This window comes from Saimiri boliviensis, chromosome 8 (genome assembly GCF_048565385.1).
Source record: "Saimiri boliviensis isolate mSaiBol1 chromosome 8, mSaiBol1.pri, whole genome shotgun sequence".
NCBI classification, from domain to species: domain Eukaryota; kingdom Metazoa; phylum Chordata; class Mammalia; order Primates; family Cebidae; genus Saimiri; species Saimiri boliviensis.
Window position 1 is genome coordinate 10125813 of NC_133456.1, and position 16144 is coordinate 10141956.

A 16144-nucleotide genomic window follows, 5' to 3' on the forward strand; every position below is an offset into this window, starting at 1 on the left:
GGCAAGGTGTGCTATCACAGGAAGGGCAGATCAACAGATATAAAGAACTTCAAGGTTGAAGACATCACAGGAATATGAAAGATACTAATTCATGTGTTGATCACAGAGGAATCATATGGAAGGTAAAATACAAGTCAGGCCTTGAAAGATTTCTAAAGGTAATGTCTTAAAAGATAGTTGGGAGTCAGGCACGGTGACTCATGCCTGTAATTCAGCACTTTGAGAGGCCAAAGCAGGTGGATCACCTGAGGTCAGGAGTTCAAGACCAGACTGGTCAAAATGGCGAAACTTCATCTCTAGTAAAGATACAAAAATCGCCGGGCACGGTGGCTCAAGCCTGTAATCCCAGCACTTTGGGAGGCCGAGGCAGGTGGATCATGAGGTCAAGAGATCAAGACCATCCTGGTCAACATGGTGAAACCCAGTCTCTACTAAAAATACAAAAATTAGCTGGGCATGGTAGCGTGTGCCTGTAATCCCAGCTACTCAGGAGGCTGAGGCAGGAGAATTGCCTGAACCCAGGAGGCGGAGGTGGCAGTGAGCCGAGATCGTGCCATTGCACTCCAGCATGGGTAACAAGAGTGAAATTCCTCCTCAAAAAAAAAAAAAAAAAAAAAAGATACAAAAATCAGCCAGTCATGGTGGCAGGTGCCTATAATCCCAGCTAGTGGGGAGGCTGAGGTAGGAGAATCACTTGAAACCAGGAGGCGGAGGTTGCAGTGAACCATGACTATGCCACTGTACTCCAGCCTGGGCAACAGAGCAAGACATCTCTCAAAAAAAAAAAAAAAAAAAAAAAGAAAGAAAGAAAGAAAGAAAGAAAAGAAAGAACAAGTAAACTAAAACAACGTCTGGCATATAATAAACACTATATATTAAAAAAAAAAAAAACAGCTACTGCTTTTACTATGATTACTATTATTCCAGGTATGAGGTATGGATTTAGTTTTTTACATTGCCTCTTTTCTTCCTTATAATAACTCTGTAAGAGTTTTGCTCCCCTAATTCTAAATATGAGGCATTTTTGCTCTCCTAATTCTAAATATGAGACACTGAAGCCCTGAAAAGTTAAAAATACTTGCCCATGGGTATATAAGAAATAAGCAGAAAAACAGGAGTAGGCAGTTAAAAGTATGAGCTTTGCCAGGCGTGGTGGCTCACGCCTGTAATCCCAGCATTTTGGGAGGCCAAGGCAGGGAGATTACCTGAGGTCCAGAGTTCAACACTAGCCTGACTAACATGGAGAAACCCCATCTCTACTAAAAATACAAAATTGGCGAGGCATGGTGGCACATGCCTATAATCCTAGCTATTCAGGAGGCTGAGCCAGGAGAATCACTTGAACCCAGGAGGTGGAGGTTGCAATGAGCCGAGACTGTGCCACTGTACTCCAGCCTGGGCAACAAAAGCAAAACTCCATCTCAAAAAAAAAAAAAAAAAAAAAAAAAGTATGAGCTTTGCAGTCAGGCAGTGCTGGCTTTAAATCCTGTAGCTCTATGTTTACGGGCGTAACTTCTCTGAGCCATAGTTCCCCACATCTGCAAAACAGGTATGTCAATGGTTCTCTTGTAGAAGATATTACTCTTCAAACCCTTGCCTGCCTAACTCCATGAAACTCCATACTCCCAACCACATTGAACGGTCTGGGAGCATGCAAATCTCTGGGGCCTTAGTCAGCCATGCTGAGTGGCAATAATTGTGTGGAGAACTTAAATCTCAACTATATATTCTAATCAAAGATCAGAAATAAGAAAGCAAAGGGGGAAGCAGAAATAACATCTGCAAAATGTATCTTGCTGTCACAAAATGAATGTTTCTTACACACACATACCGCCTCCATGAAATTGTAGACTACACTTTCATGTTAAACCTCTCCATGTGAGACTACTACAAGCCCGTCACTGACGCCTCTCCTGCTCCCTGCTTTCAGTTTAGCCTAACAAACATATGAGCATCTGCTAGGTATCAGGCCCTGTGCCAAGGCACAGTGGAATAGACCACATGGGGAAACACATATGCAATGCAGAAACTGCCTAAGAGCATTAACACTTAAGAAAAAGACACCAAATCCAGCCTGACCTAGGGCTGGGCATGGGGGTGCTTCCTTGGGAAGAGTGAGACCCAGGTTTGGTCTCACAGAATGGGTAGGCACCAGCTAAAATGAAGGAAGTAAAGCAGCAACAGGAAGGACCTTCCAACCTAACAACCACTTCCCTTTCCCTTTCCTGGAGCTCCTCATCCAAGGCAGACTTAGGTGAGAATCCAAGATCCTTCTCTGGATGCTGGTACAGAAGTCAACCCCTGTCCTGGGGAAGACTACTTCCAAACCTCTCCTTCCTAGCACTCTACTTTCCACTGTCCTGGTGTTTGAATGGAGAGGAGAGGCTAATGTGGTTACTGTAAAAGTGGACAGATGAGTGGGTCTCAGTCTCACATGTGGATGCCCAGGATGATTCATTACCCCGCAGCAGCACTGGCAGCAACTTCCTTGGCCCTCAACTGAGAGACCACTGAAGATTTGGGTAGACAAATTTCACTTTTTGAAAAGCAAAGGGGAAATGGTCAAGAAAGGCATCAGACAAGAAATCTTCATGATGGGACACTGCAATACCATTAACATGAGGCAAGAGGTTAAAACATCACACTACCTTCTCCATTACCACCAGTCTATAGTAGGCCTTTTACGAAAGGCCTCCCAAAGAAAGCAGAGCCCAGGGTGGCAAGAAGCACTAGGAATGTACTGTGTGTGTGACCTTGGCTCATGGACATGTCCTACCTGCTGAGGAAACAAGGTTCCATAGCGTATGTGTCCAGCCAGACATGAGAACTAAAAGAGAAGTTTCAAAGTAGAGCTCCAAAATCTGACTAAGCTGCCCTCCCAAATTCACCAGGCTCTTCAAACAGTGCTCTCCAATTTCCATCTGAAACATCATAGGAGCAAGTTCAGCAATTCTGTTTTCCTTTAAAAGAACTATCATTCCTTCAAGCCCCATATCCCTCCAAAGAGCTAATACTTCCACAGCATTTTCATTTAATACTGCTGTCAATTTCTTCCTACTTCACTGCCCTGAATTATTCCCTCCTAAAAGGTGAGGCCATCAAATTCCTCCTCCCAAACAGTTGGCTGGGCAGCAGACTTCCCAAGAGGGGATACCCACTGCTAAATGATTACTTCCACCAATACTGCAACTTGGTCTACAACACACCAACTACACTTGGGGCTGGGTTGGCACACTTCAATTTAGTGTTTTGCTGGGTCCTCTGGCCTGGTTCTGATGATGACCTCTGATGCTCTCCTGGTCTTTTTTGTTTTGTTTCTATTTCACAAGCAAATCTACTGAGCAATCACTTGGAGGAGCAGTTGGAGGCAAGGTTAGAGAGTAGGCAGATAGGACAGAGTCAGAAAATAGAGGGCAAGTCCAAGGGGTTTGAAATTGATCTGCTGGGCAGAGGTAACTTTTTGGCAACTGTTGTATTTCCTTGTTCTGGCGTCTGCTTGTGAAATGGGCTGTTCCTGGGAGGAGAAAGAATAGAACCTGCTGACCTTCCACTATCACCAGCAGATTTATTATCAAACATTCAACCCAAGTTATAAGGCTTGGCTGTGAACTCCTGTCTGGCATGGGGCTGAATGTGGCCAAGTGCAGTAACAATTTTCAAATCATCAGCCACAATATATATAATTCTCATGCCTTATACAGATGATACAGGTCTAAACCAGCTCCTTATCGCCCAGTATTCTTTGAGTGAATCCTTAGCTTCTGGGTCCAACTACTTTTAGCTTATTAAAGGAATTTAATTTAATAATATTTATTTTATTTAATTTAGTGCTAATAATATTAGCACACATGTGCTAATTTTAAAGTTCATTTTCAGGTAAACCAATATCTTTCAAGTGCTTCATTTTTGCTGTTTCATGATGATTATGGTTTTTACATAACATTGTAACAGATGCTGTACATTCAGTAAACCATTCTTAATAATAAATCTGTTATTTCAAAATTATATAATTAAATTTCCCTCAGTCAAAATGTAACTTTTCACTATGTATTCTTGTTTTACCTTCTGAACACTGAATTATGTGAATTCACAACCTAAGCAAAGGAATTTAACTTCCAAAAAATAGCCCTCCCCCAGATTCTAGAATGTAACCCGCCAATAGCTACTGAGAGAAAAGAAAAAAGTTCAATAAGGAGGTAAAGAGACATGTGCTTTGACAGACAACAAATGTAAATTAAATTAGTATCTGCATGGCTTAAAAGTCAATGACTATTACCACCATAGTTCAGGATCACAGAATCAGGCCTAGTTGCAAATACCCCTGAACTTTCTCCTTCACGTGAGCCAGCTGTGAGCAGTAACCACAAGAGTTATATAAACACCAAAGAACACTTATATAAGATTCTTGGGAATGAATTATGAACACCACCACTACAAATTTGACTAGGCAAATGAGTAGCTTTGAAAAAAAAACTCCTACATTACGTTCAATGAAGGCACAAACACTTCCAGGGCTCTTTCTCCAGGGGTTCCATCTCTTCTCCCTCCTTTCATATAAAAAAGACCAACCAAACTCCCAAGACATGCAATTTACCTATATAAAAAACCTACACATGTACCCCTGAACCTAAAATAAAAGTTTAAAAAGGAAAAAAAAAAAAGATTAGTAGGACCGTGCCTGGTGGCTCATGCCTGTAATGCCAGCACTCTGGGAGGCTGGGGTGGATCACTTGACACCAGGAGTTCAAGACCAGCCTGGGCAACATAGGAAGACCCCCATCTCTACAAAAATAAAAATCAAAATTAGCTGAGCATAGTGGTGCAGGCCTACAGCAACCCAGGAGGCTGAGGTGGGAAGATCGCTTAAGCACAGGAGGTTGAGGCTATAGTGAGCCAAAGTCACACCACTGTACTGCACTCTAGTCTGGGCAATAGAGCGAGACCCTATTAAAATTAAAAAAAATAAATAAATAAAATTTAAAAGTCCAGCAGACTCAAAAGTATCACCATATTTCTCCTGATGTGATACAACTAGATGTACACATCACAACCTACAATGTCTGTGTGTCAAAAACTCTGTACAGGAACCTGGACACATCTTAAGATCTCACTCTTTATAAAAATACAGAGGACAAGAGCAGAATGCAGTCTCTACAATCCATAATGCACAGAGACCATTATTTAGTCAAAATTCAGTAGATATGCAAAGAAACAGAAAAATATGATCCATAGCCCAGAAAATTTAGTCAAGAGCAATGTAGATAGACTAGCTGTTTGACTGCCAGCCAGGCCCTTTCTGAATTGCTTACTTTCAGAAGCCAAGAAAAATAATAAATATTGTTTTAAGCCACTAAGTTTCAGGGTGATTTATGACACAACAGCAGTAATTGAAATAGAAATTTGGTACATGGGTCCTGCTACACAATAAAAAATTAAACCATGGCACTGTATTTGAGATAAGGTGGTAAATAGAACCATGAGAAGACTCTTAGAAAAAGCCTGCAGGTCATCACGGGCATTATTGGTGAAAGTGTTATAGGAAGCTAGAAAAAAAAAAGAGACACATTGCACTGTGTCAGAAACTTTGGCAACTCTGTCACCTGCAATAACATGAAAAACAGAAATTGAATCCAGAGCAGGCCTGTGAGGCCTTCTGTTATAGTGTCAGAAATATTTAAGATAGTGCCTCATAGGCCTTTCAAACAGACAACAGCCCTCCTGAAAATCTTAAAGGCATACCTAGCAGACTTTCTTTATTAAACAGAACTTAGAAAAATAAGTAATCTTAGAGTATTGTCCCACAGTACCTCCAGGAATTTATTTCCCACTCACATTCCAGGGAAAATTAGAATCCACCTCTCAATAGGAGGGAGTATTAAGGTCAACTCTAGAAAAGCATGTGGGATAGAAGATATTGTTGCATTCGTCTATGGAAAAAAGTTGTCATATTCCACTCTCTGGCCACAGTAACTCACATTCTTCCCATATGCAAAATACACTTTCCTCTCTCAAGACCCCCCGAAGTCATTACAGCATTAGCTCAAAGTCTAAGATCTCACTGCCTAACTCAAACTGATATATAGATGTGGCTCTCCACTGCAGATTCTTGGATATACTTCTTAAGTACAGTTTCTCTTTCCTTCTTTATTTTTCGAGACAGGATCTTGCTCTGTCAACTGGTCTGGAGTACAGTGGCACAATTATGGCTCACTGTAGCCACCACCTCCAGGATTCAAGTGATCGATCCTCCCACCTCAGCCCCCTTAGTAGCTGGACCACAGGCACATACCATCACATCTGGCAAATTTTATAATAAAGATTTAATAAGTAAGACACAAAAAGCTCAAATCACAAAGCAAAAACTCTGATAAAATGTGCTTCATCAAAATTTAAAATTTCTACTCTTGAAAAGACACCCATAGAAAAAGGAAAATCAAGTCACAACCTTAGCAAATATATCAGCAATATGTATCTGACAAAATACTTACACATTCAGAAACATATATGTATTAAATATACTTTATTTATTATATATTTAAACTGTGGTGTGTGTGTGTGTATTTATATTTTAGAGACAAGATCTTGCTCTGTCAGGAGAGTTGAAGTGGAGTGGCAGGATCATAGCTCAGCAGCCTGAAACTCTCAGATTCAAGTGATACTCCTGCTCAAGTAGTTCTCCTGAGTAGTGGGGACTACAGGCAAGCATATCTAGTTAATTTTTAAATTTTTTGTACAGACAGGGTCTATGTTGCCCAAGCTGATCTTGAACTGTTAGCCCCAAGTAATCCTCCCACCTCAGCCTCCCAAAGCTCTGGGGTTACAAGTTACAATTCAGAATGACTACACAGAATCCAATAAAAAGGGGCAAATAAAGAGAAACAGACACTTTACAAAAAGGGACATACAAATAGCAAATGAACATGTAAAAAGATGTTCAATATCACTAGAAAAATGCAAATTTACAACATGAGATGACATATGACCCTCACTAGAATGACTAAAACTAATAAGACTGATCATACCAACTGCTAACAAAGATGTGGGGCACCTGGAACTCTCATACACTGCTGGCAGGAGTTAAGAGTGGCATAATCATTTTGGGAAACACTTCGACAGTTTCTTATCAAGATAAACATATCTATTACACAACCCAGCAATTCACTTCTTGGTATTTTATCTAAGAGAAATGAAAACATATCTATAATTTTGAAAAAAATACCAAACCATCTCTAGATGAATGTTTGGAGCAGCTTTATTCATATGAGTCAAATGTCCATCAACAGGTGAATGAATAAACAAGTTTCAGTACAGTCCTACAGTTGGAATACTATTCAACAATAAAAAGGAACAAACTACAAACACATGCAACAACACAGATGAATCTCACAGATATTATGCTGAGCAAAAGAGATCATACATAAAAGAATATGTATTGTACAATTTCATTTATATCAAATTCTAGAATAGGCAAAGCTAATCTATAATGACAGAAATCAGTTCAGTGGTTGCCCAGAAAATTAAGGTTCCCAGAAAAAGAAATTTCTGGGACAATGGATGTTTTCTTTTCATTTTTTTCTTTCTTGAGATGGAGTCTTGCTCCATCACCAGGCTGGAGTGCAGTGGTGTGATCCTGGCTGACTGCAACCTCCACCTTCCAGGTTTAAGCGATTCTCTTGGCTCAACCTCCTGAGTAGCTGGGACCACAGATGTGTGCCATCACACCCAGCTAATTTTTATATTTTTTAGTAGAGATGGGCTTTCACCATGTTGGCAAAGATGGTCTCAATCTCTTGATCTTGTGATCCACCCGCCTTGGCCTCCCAAAGTGCTGGGATTACAGGTGTGCGCCACAGCACCTCGACTTTTTTTTTTTTTTTTTTTTTTTTTGAGATGAAGTCTCCCTCTGTCACCCAAGCTGGAGTACAGTGGCATGATCTCCACTCACTGCAACCTCCAACTCGCAGGTTCAAGCGATTCTCCTGCCTCAGCCTCCTGAGTGGCTAGGATTACAGGTGCCCACCACTACGCCTGTATATTTTTATATTATTAATAGAGACGGAGTTTCACTTTGTTGGACAGGCTGGTCTCGAACTCCTGACCTCAGGTGATCCACCCGCCTCAGCCTCCCAAAGTGCTGGGATTACAGGCATGAGCCACTGCACCTGGCCAACAGTGGATATTTTCTTTACCTTGATTAGGGTGGTGATTACCTGGAACGTATACAACAACCAACAGTCATGTACATGTGAAATATGTGAATTTTATTGCATTTAAATTAAACAATAATGCTGATTTTTAAAAAACTTATAATATTGCTAAAGTTATGCTTAGCCTTAAATGAACATGTTTAAAAATAATAAAAGGTAAAAATCTATGATATAAATTTTCTTCTCAAGAAATTAGAGATACCAGATGCTGGAAGGGTAGGGGAGACAGGAGGATGAAGAGAGGCTGATTAATGGGTATAAATATACAGTATAATAGAAGAAACAAGATCTAGTAGGGATTTTTGGGTTGTTTGTTTGTTTGTTTTGAGACAGAGTTTCGCTCTTGTTGCCCAGGCTGGAGTGCAATGGTGCACTCTCGGCTCACTGCAACCTCCGCCTCCCAGTTCAAGTGATTCTCCTGCCTCAGCCTCTTGAGTAGCTGGGATTACGGGCATGCACCACCACACTGGGCTAATTTTGTATTTTTAGTAGAGATGGGGTTTCTCCATGTTGGTCAGGCTGTCCTCCAACTCCCAACCTCAGGTGATCTGCCCGCTTCAGCTTCTCAAAGTGCTGGGATTACAGGCATGAGCCTGATAGATCAGTAGGATGATTATACTTTATAATACTCTATTGTATATTTCAAAATAGCTAGAAGGGGATAATTTAAATGTTTGTAGCATAAGACAAATATTGAACTTTATGGATATCCCAATTACACTGATTTGATCTTTAAAAATTACATGAATGTGGCCAGGCGTGGTGGCTCACGCCTGTAATTGAAGCACTTTGGGGGCCAAGGTGGGCGGATCACCTGAGGTTGGGAGTTCAAGACCAGCCTGACCAACATGGTGAAACCCTGTCTTTTAAAAAAAAAAAAAAAGTTTAAAAAAAATTACATGAATGTATTAAATTATCAGGTGTAATTATCAGGTGTGCCTCCCAAATAGGCACATCTATTATGCATCAATAAAAAAGCTTTCTTAGGCCGGGCGCGGTGGCTCAAGCCTGTAATCCCAGCACTTTGGGAGGCCGAGGCGGGTGGATCACAAGGTCAAGAGATCGAGACCAACCTGGTCAACATGGTGAAACCCCATCTCTACTAAAAATACAAAAAATTAGCTGGGCATGGTGGCGCGTGCCTATAATCCCAGATACTCAGGAGGCTGAGGCAGGAGAATTGCCTGAACCCAGGAGGCGGAGGTTGTGGTGAGCTGAGATCGCGCCATTGCACTCCAGCCTGGGTAACAAGAGCGAAACTCCGTCTCAAAAAAAAAAAAAAAAGAAAAAAAAAAAAAGAAAAGCTTTCTTTAAAAAAGAAAGAATTAGAGAAAGAACAGGAAATTAAATCCCAAAATAGTAATAGGAAGAAAACAAAAAGCAGATTAATAAAATCGAGAAATGAAAAATAACATTAAGAACAAAAACATTATAATATTCTTTATAAAACAGACATAAGTTTAAAAAAAGAACAAAACCAAAACCCAAAGTTGACTTTTTTGAAAAGCCAAGTACAAATGATGCCTCCTCAGAAGACTCCTGACCATTCCAGCTGAAACAGGGCCTTCCTCCCTACTGCTGGGGCTCAATCCTTTATTGTCGACATGGTTCTTACCAAGAGCTTATCAATTTTAGTAATTTGATCAAACACTTGTCATCTGTCTCCCCTTCTAGAATGTAGCTCCTTGAGGGCAGGGATTTTGTCCATCTCATTCACCACTGTATCTCTAATGCCTGACAAAAATGCCTGTCATGAGCAAAAATAAAAATAAAAATAAATGCCTGTCACAGCCAGGCGTGGTGGCTCACACTTGTAATCCCAGCACTTTGGGAGGCCAAGGAGGGTGGATCACAACATCAGGAGTTCAAGATCAGCCTGCCAAGATGGTGAAATCTTGTCTCTACTGAAAATAGAAAAATTAGCTAGGCATGGTGGCTGGCACCTATAATCCCTGGCACCTATAATCTCAGCTACTCAGGAGGCTGAGACACAGAATTGCTTGAAAGTGGGAGGCGGAGGTTGCAGTGAGTTGAGATCATGCCACTGCATCTCAAAAAAAAAAAAAAAAGCTTTTCACGTAACGGACATTCAATAAATAATTTTAAATGAGCTTAGTTTTAAAAATTTGCCACTAGAGTAAAATATGTATGAATAAAAACAACCACTCATGTTTTTATATATCAGATCTGAGGTATATCAGAGGTATATTAGATCTTATTTAATATGTTTCCTTATCATCCACAATCACATGTTGATATTCTCTGTGGACCACACTTTCCCTAATTCTACATGCTGATATTCTCTGTGGACCACACTTTCCCTAATTCTTCATGTCATACAAAGCCAATATATTTTCCAAGAGGCCTGAATAAATTAAAAACTCGGCTGAGCACAGTGGCTCACACCTGTAATCCCAGCACTTTGGGAGGCCAAGGCAGGTGGATGACCTGAGGTGAGGAGTTCAAGATCAGCCTGGCCAACATAGTAAAATCTCATCTCTACTAAAAACACAAAAAATTAGCCAGGCGTGGTGGTGGGCACCTGTAATCCCAGCTATTCGGGAAGCTGAGACAAGAGAATCACTTGAACCCAAGTGGCAGAGGTTGCAGTGAGCCAAGACTGCGCCATTGCACTCCAGCCTGGGCAACAAGAGCAAAACTCCATCTCAAACAATAAAATAAAATAAAATAAAATAAAATAAAAATTAATCAATTAACTAAAAATTCATGCAAACCAAAATGTGATTCACCTTCGAAAGAGTCATGAAGCCAATTTCAGAAAAAAAAAAAAAAATTTTTTTTTCATCATAGTTATACCCTGGGAAGAAAAAAATCATCACAGCATGAACATTGAAGACCATTAGGGGATTCTAAATTATATACATATTTAAAAATGAGATTACAGGCCAGGCGTCAGTAGCTCCCACCTGTAATCCCAGAACTTTGGAAGACCAAGAGAGGAAGATTGCTTGAGCCCAGGAGTTCAAGAACAGCCTGGGCAACATAGTGATACCTTGTCTCTACTAAAATTTTTTAAATTAGCCAGATATGGTGGCACATGCCTATAGTTCCAGCTACCAGAAGGCCAACATGGAAGGTTCACTTAAGTCAAGGAGTTCAAGGTTGAAGTGAGCTATAATTGGACCACTGCACTCCAACTCAGGCAACAGAGCAAGATCTTGTCTCAAAAAAAAAAAAAAAAAAAAAGAAAGAAAGAAAGAAAGAAAGAGAGACTGAGATCTGAGAGGAAGAGGACCAAGATCATTCTGACTGCTCAAGAAACAACTTAAGTCAGGTGTGGTGGCTCATGCCTGTAATCCCAGCACTTTGGGAGGTTGAGGCAGGAGTATCACTTGAGGTCAGGAGTTCAAGACCAGCCTGAGGAACATAGCAAAAGCCCATATCTACAAAAAAAAATTTTTTTAATTGAGAAAACATTTTTATTATTTCTTACTAATACTACATGAAATCTTATTCAAGAGAGAAAATCAGTTGCATCACTGTATTACTATTAATGCTAATAAAACCTTTTAAACAGATCCATCCAATCTCAATCAGCTTTGACCACACAAGATTTCCATAAATCTTTCATAACTTCTTATAATTTTCCCATTCACTTCCTTTTTCCAACTTTCTATATCCATTTTCCATCTTTTTTTCTTCATTTTTTTAAATTGCATTTTAGGTTTTGGGGTACATGTGAAGAACATGCAAGATTGTTGCATAGGTACACACATGGCAGTGTGGTTTGCTGCCTTCCTCCTCATCACCTATATCTGGCATTTCTCCCCATGCTATCTCTCCCCAACTCCCCACCCTCCACTGTCCGTCCCCTATTTCCCCCGCGACAGACCCCAGTGTGTGATGCTCCCCTCCCTGTGTCCATGTGTTCTAATTGTTCAACACCCACCTATGAGTGAGAACATGCAGTGTTTGATTTTCTAGTCTTGTGTCAGTTTGCTGAGAATGATGGTTTCCAGGTTCATCGATGTCCCTACAAAGGACACGAACTCATCGTTTTTTTATGGCTGCATAGTATTCCATGATGTATATGTGCCACATTTTCCCTGTCCAGTCTATTATCGACGGGCATTTGGGTTGGTTCCAGGTCTTTGCTATTGTAAACAGTGCTGCTGTGAACATTCATGTGCATGTGTCCTTACAGCAGAATGATTTATAATCCTTTGGATATATACCCAGTAACGGGATTGCTGGGTCAAATGAAATTTCTATTTCTAGGTCCTTGAGGAATCGTCACACTGTCTTCCACAATGGTTGAACTAATTTACACTCCCGTACAAAATTTTTTTTAAAAAAACTAGCTGGGCATGGTGGAGCATGCCTGTAGTTCTAGCTACTTGGGAGGGTGACATGAGAGGATATGTTTTTTCTAGGAAAAAAAAAAGAAACAATCAAACAAAACATGAAGAAATGGCCTTCCCACTCAGCTCTTAAAAGGGATAGGACCAACTACAAACCATTTTTAAAAGACAGCAAGGCTACAAGGGGTTTCTCAACCTCAGCACTAACATTTGGGATTAGATAATGCTGTGATGGGAGAAGATATCTTGAGTGCTGCAGGATGTTTAGCAGCATCCCTGACCTCTATCCACTTGAATCCACTAGACTCCAGTAGCACTATCCTGATTGTGACAACCAAAAATATCTTTAGACTGTCAAATGTCCCCTTGAGGACAAAAATCACTCTCAGTTGCAAATCACTGCTTTAACAGAATTAAGGCTGGAAAAAAAAAAAAAAGTAATGAAACCGTCATTCTTAAACACAACTACATGCCTTTTTAACCATCTTAAATTCTATCCCTGTGCTGAAGTCAGAATTAATTTTGACTCTGCTTAGTATCATGATGATTTTTGGCCACTGCAATCATAGGCAAGAATTACCATGTTCTCAGCAAACCAGCCACAAAGTGGGAATTTCTCAGCTAGAGGTAAAAGAAGAAAGACAAAGTCTGATAACTTGAAGGATTCTACTTTAATTTCTAAATAATACAGAGTTATGAAAACATATAGAAGTACATGCCTGGTTCTACTAAAATCTTATCAAGAGTAATATGAAGCCGGGCGTGGTGGCTCAAGACTGTAATCCCAGCACTTTGGGAGGCCGAGACAGGTGGATCACGAGGTCAAGAGATCAAGACCATCCTAGTCAACATGGTGAAACCCCGTCTCTACTAAAAATACAAAAAATTAGCTGGACATGGTGGCACGTGCCTGTAATCCCAGCTACTCAGGAGGCTGAGGCAGGAGAATTGCCTGAACCCAGGAGGCGGAGGTTGCGGTGAGCCGAGATTGTGCCATTGCACTCCAGCCTGGGTAACATGCGCGAAACTCTGTCTCAAAAAAAAAAAAAAAAAAAAAAAGAGTAATATGAAGAAAAATGTCAAAAAGTCCAAAACTTTAAAATCCAAATTAAAACTGGAGACAATGATGAAAACAATATTCCCATCTTTAAAGTAAGCCTCTCCTATGTTCTCTTACTTTTTCACTCACGAAATAAATGACTATGAAACAATGGAAAAGATTGCTTTAACTACAATAAAATTACAGGATTTTTTTGTTGTTTTTTTTTTTACAACAATGAACATCACGAACAAAGTTAAAAGATAAGCCACAAACTAGCTGTTACTAACATTGTAAGTAACAAAGGGTTAGTATATCTAGAATACAACAAAGAACACTTACAAACATGTAAAACACTGTTTTCTATCTCACATATTCAAACCTAACATCATTGCTTCAGAAATTTGAGCTGATTTTTTTTTTCTTTTTGGTTTTGATTTGAGACAGAGTCTTGCTCCGTCGCCCAGGCTGGAGTGCAGTGATGCAATCTCAGCTCACTGCAACCTCTGCCTCCTGGGTTCAAGCGATTATCCTGTGTCAGCCTCTCGAGTAGCTGAGATTATAGGCGCCCACCATGCCCAGCTAATTTTTGTGGTTTTAGTAGAGATGGGGTTCCACCATGTCGGCCAACGCTGGTCTCAAGCTTCTGACCTCAGGTAATCCGCCCACCTCGGCCTCCCAAACTGCTGGGATTACAGGTATGATACACCTCGCCTGGCCTTGAGCTGATTCTTTTTTTTTTTTTTTTTTTTTTTTGAGCTGATTCTTAAAAGTACTCCCCTACTTTCTCCAATCACCCAACTTCATTATTCCGTCAGCTATCAGAAAAGATGTACTAATTTTATCTCTCTTTAACCAAAATCCTTATGCCAAACATAAATGCTAAATCACATATTTAGTTTATTTTCCCCATTCCTTCCATCTCCCAGAATTCCAGAAACAATCTTATACATAGCTGTCACCACAAATTAAGGAAAATAAACTCTACTGCCCAGGGATCAGAGAACATAGAGAGAGCTAGGTACTACTTGAAAATGGCTGCAGCTCATACAAGAGTGTTGTATGAAAGGTTAACACTCCCCTTGACAAGGATGGAAGAGGCCCTCTGCCTGACAATACACATACTGTTTAAGGCATAGCCTCTACTTTGAGGCATCCAACTATAGTGTTTTGTTTGTTTGTTTGTTTGTTTGTTTATTTGTTTGTTTGTTTGTTTTGAGATGGAGTCTTGCTCTGTCGCCCAGGTTGGAGTGCAGTGGTCCAGTCTCGGCTCACTGCAACCTCTGCTTCCTGGGTCAGCCTCCTGAGAAGTTGGGACTACAAGCACACACCACCAGGCCCAGCTATTTTTTGCATTTTTAGTTTCACCATGTGGGCCAGGATGGTCTCGATCTCTTGAACTCATGATCTGCCTGTCTCAGCCTCCCAAAGTGCTGGAATTACAGGCTTGAGCAATCACACCCGGTCTCCAACCATAGTTTTTATAACTAAAAGAATATAATTGGGCTGGGCATAGTATCACCTGAGGTCGGAGGTCAAGACCAGCCTGACCAACATGGAGAAACCCCATCTCCATTAAAAATACAAAATAATATACTCACAAAAATTTAAAATTAAAAAAAAAAGTCAACGGGCAATCCTTGGCCACCGTTGACCCATCTGAACCCTTCCTTCCGGTACTGCCAAAGGACTCAAGTGACAACAGGTTGACCACTCAAGAACTCCTCTTACAATTTTGCTTCCAAGGGTCTCTCATCTCTCTAAGAAAAAAAAAAAACTATTAAAGGAATGGGCTATGTATCTGAATAGGAGAACAGAGGTGATAAGACATGTTCTTGCTTACTTCCCAAAGTACGAGTGACCAAAACATGGAAAAAATAAAAACAGAATTAAAGACAAGCATGGGCCGGGCATGGTGGCTCACACCTATAATCCCAGCACTACGGGAGGCTGAGATGGGTGGATCATGAGGTCAGGAGTTCAAGACCAGCCTGGCCAATACAGTAAAACCCTGTGTCTACTAAAAAATACAAAATTTAGCCAGGCGTTGTGGCAGGCATCTATAATCCCAGCTACTTAGGAAGCTAAGGCAGGAGAATCGCTTGAACCTGGGAGGCAGAGGTTGCAGTGAGCTGAGATTGCACCACTGCACTCCAGCCTGGCGACAGAGCAAGACTCCATCTCAAAAAAAAAAAAAGACTTAAGCATACTATTCTTGGAAACTTCAGAATCACTAAAGGGCCAGTGATTCCTCCACCTGCCATTATGCACTAGAAGGAGTAAAATGGTTCCAGATGCTGCAGTTGCCTAATGTGTTGGATCTAGAGCTGGTATAAAGGTCATTTCAATCAGTGCTGGGCTTCCTTCCCTTCTTAGGGGCTCCACTTGACAGTCTTTCTCAAGGAGAACCAGAAAGCTCTCTCCTAACATCTCCAGAGAGCCTGAGAGCTAACAGTTGGAGAAGCAAAAGGATTCTTTTTTTTTTTTTTTTTTTTAATAGAGACAGGGTTTCACCATGTTGGCCAGGCTAGTCTTGAACTCCTGACCTCAGGTAATCCACCCACCTCAGCCTCCGA

At 40.7% G+C, this 16144-nt stretch overlaps 1 protein-coding gene and 1 pseudogene across 3 annotated transcripts in view; one reads left to right on the forward strand and one right to left on the reverse strand.

Moving 5' to 3' along the window:
• The window catches only part of RAD54L2 (RAD54 like 2), a 116840-nt gene that overhangs the window by 32482 nt on the left and 68214 nt on the right, over positions 1-16144 (reverse strand). The gene's annotated exons all lie outside the window — the stretch shown is intronic.
• Positions 14624-14740, forward strand: LOC120367269 (U6atac minor spliceosomal RNA; annotated as a pseudogene).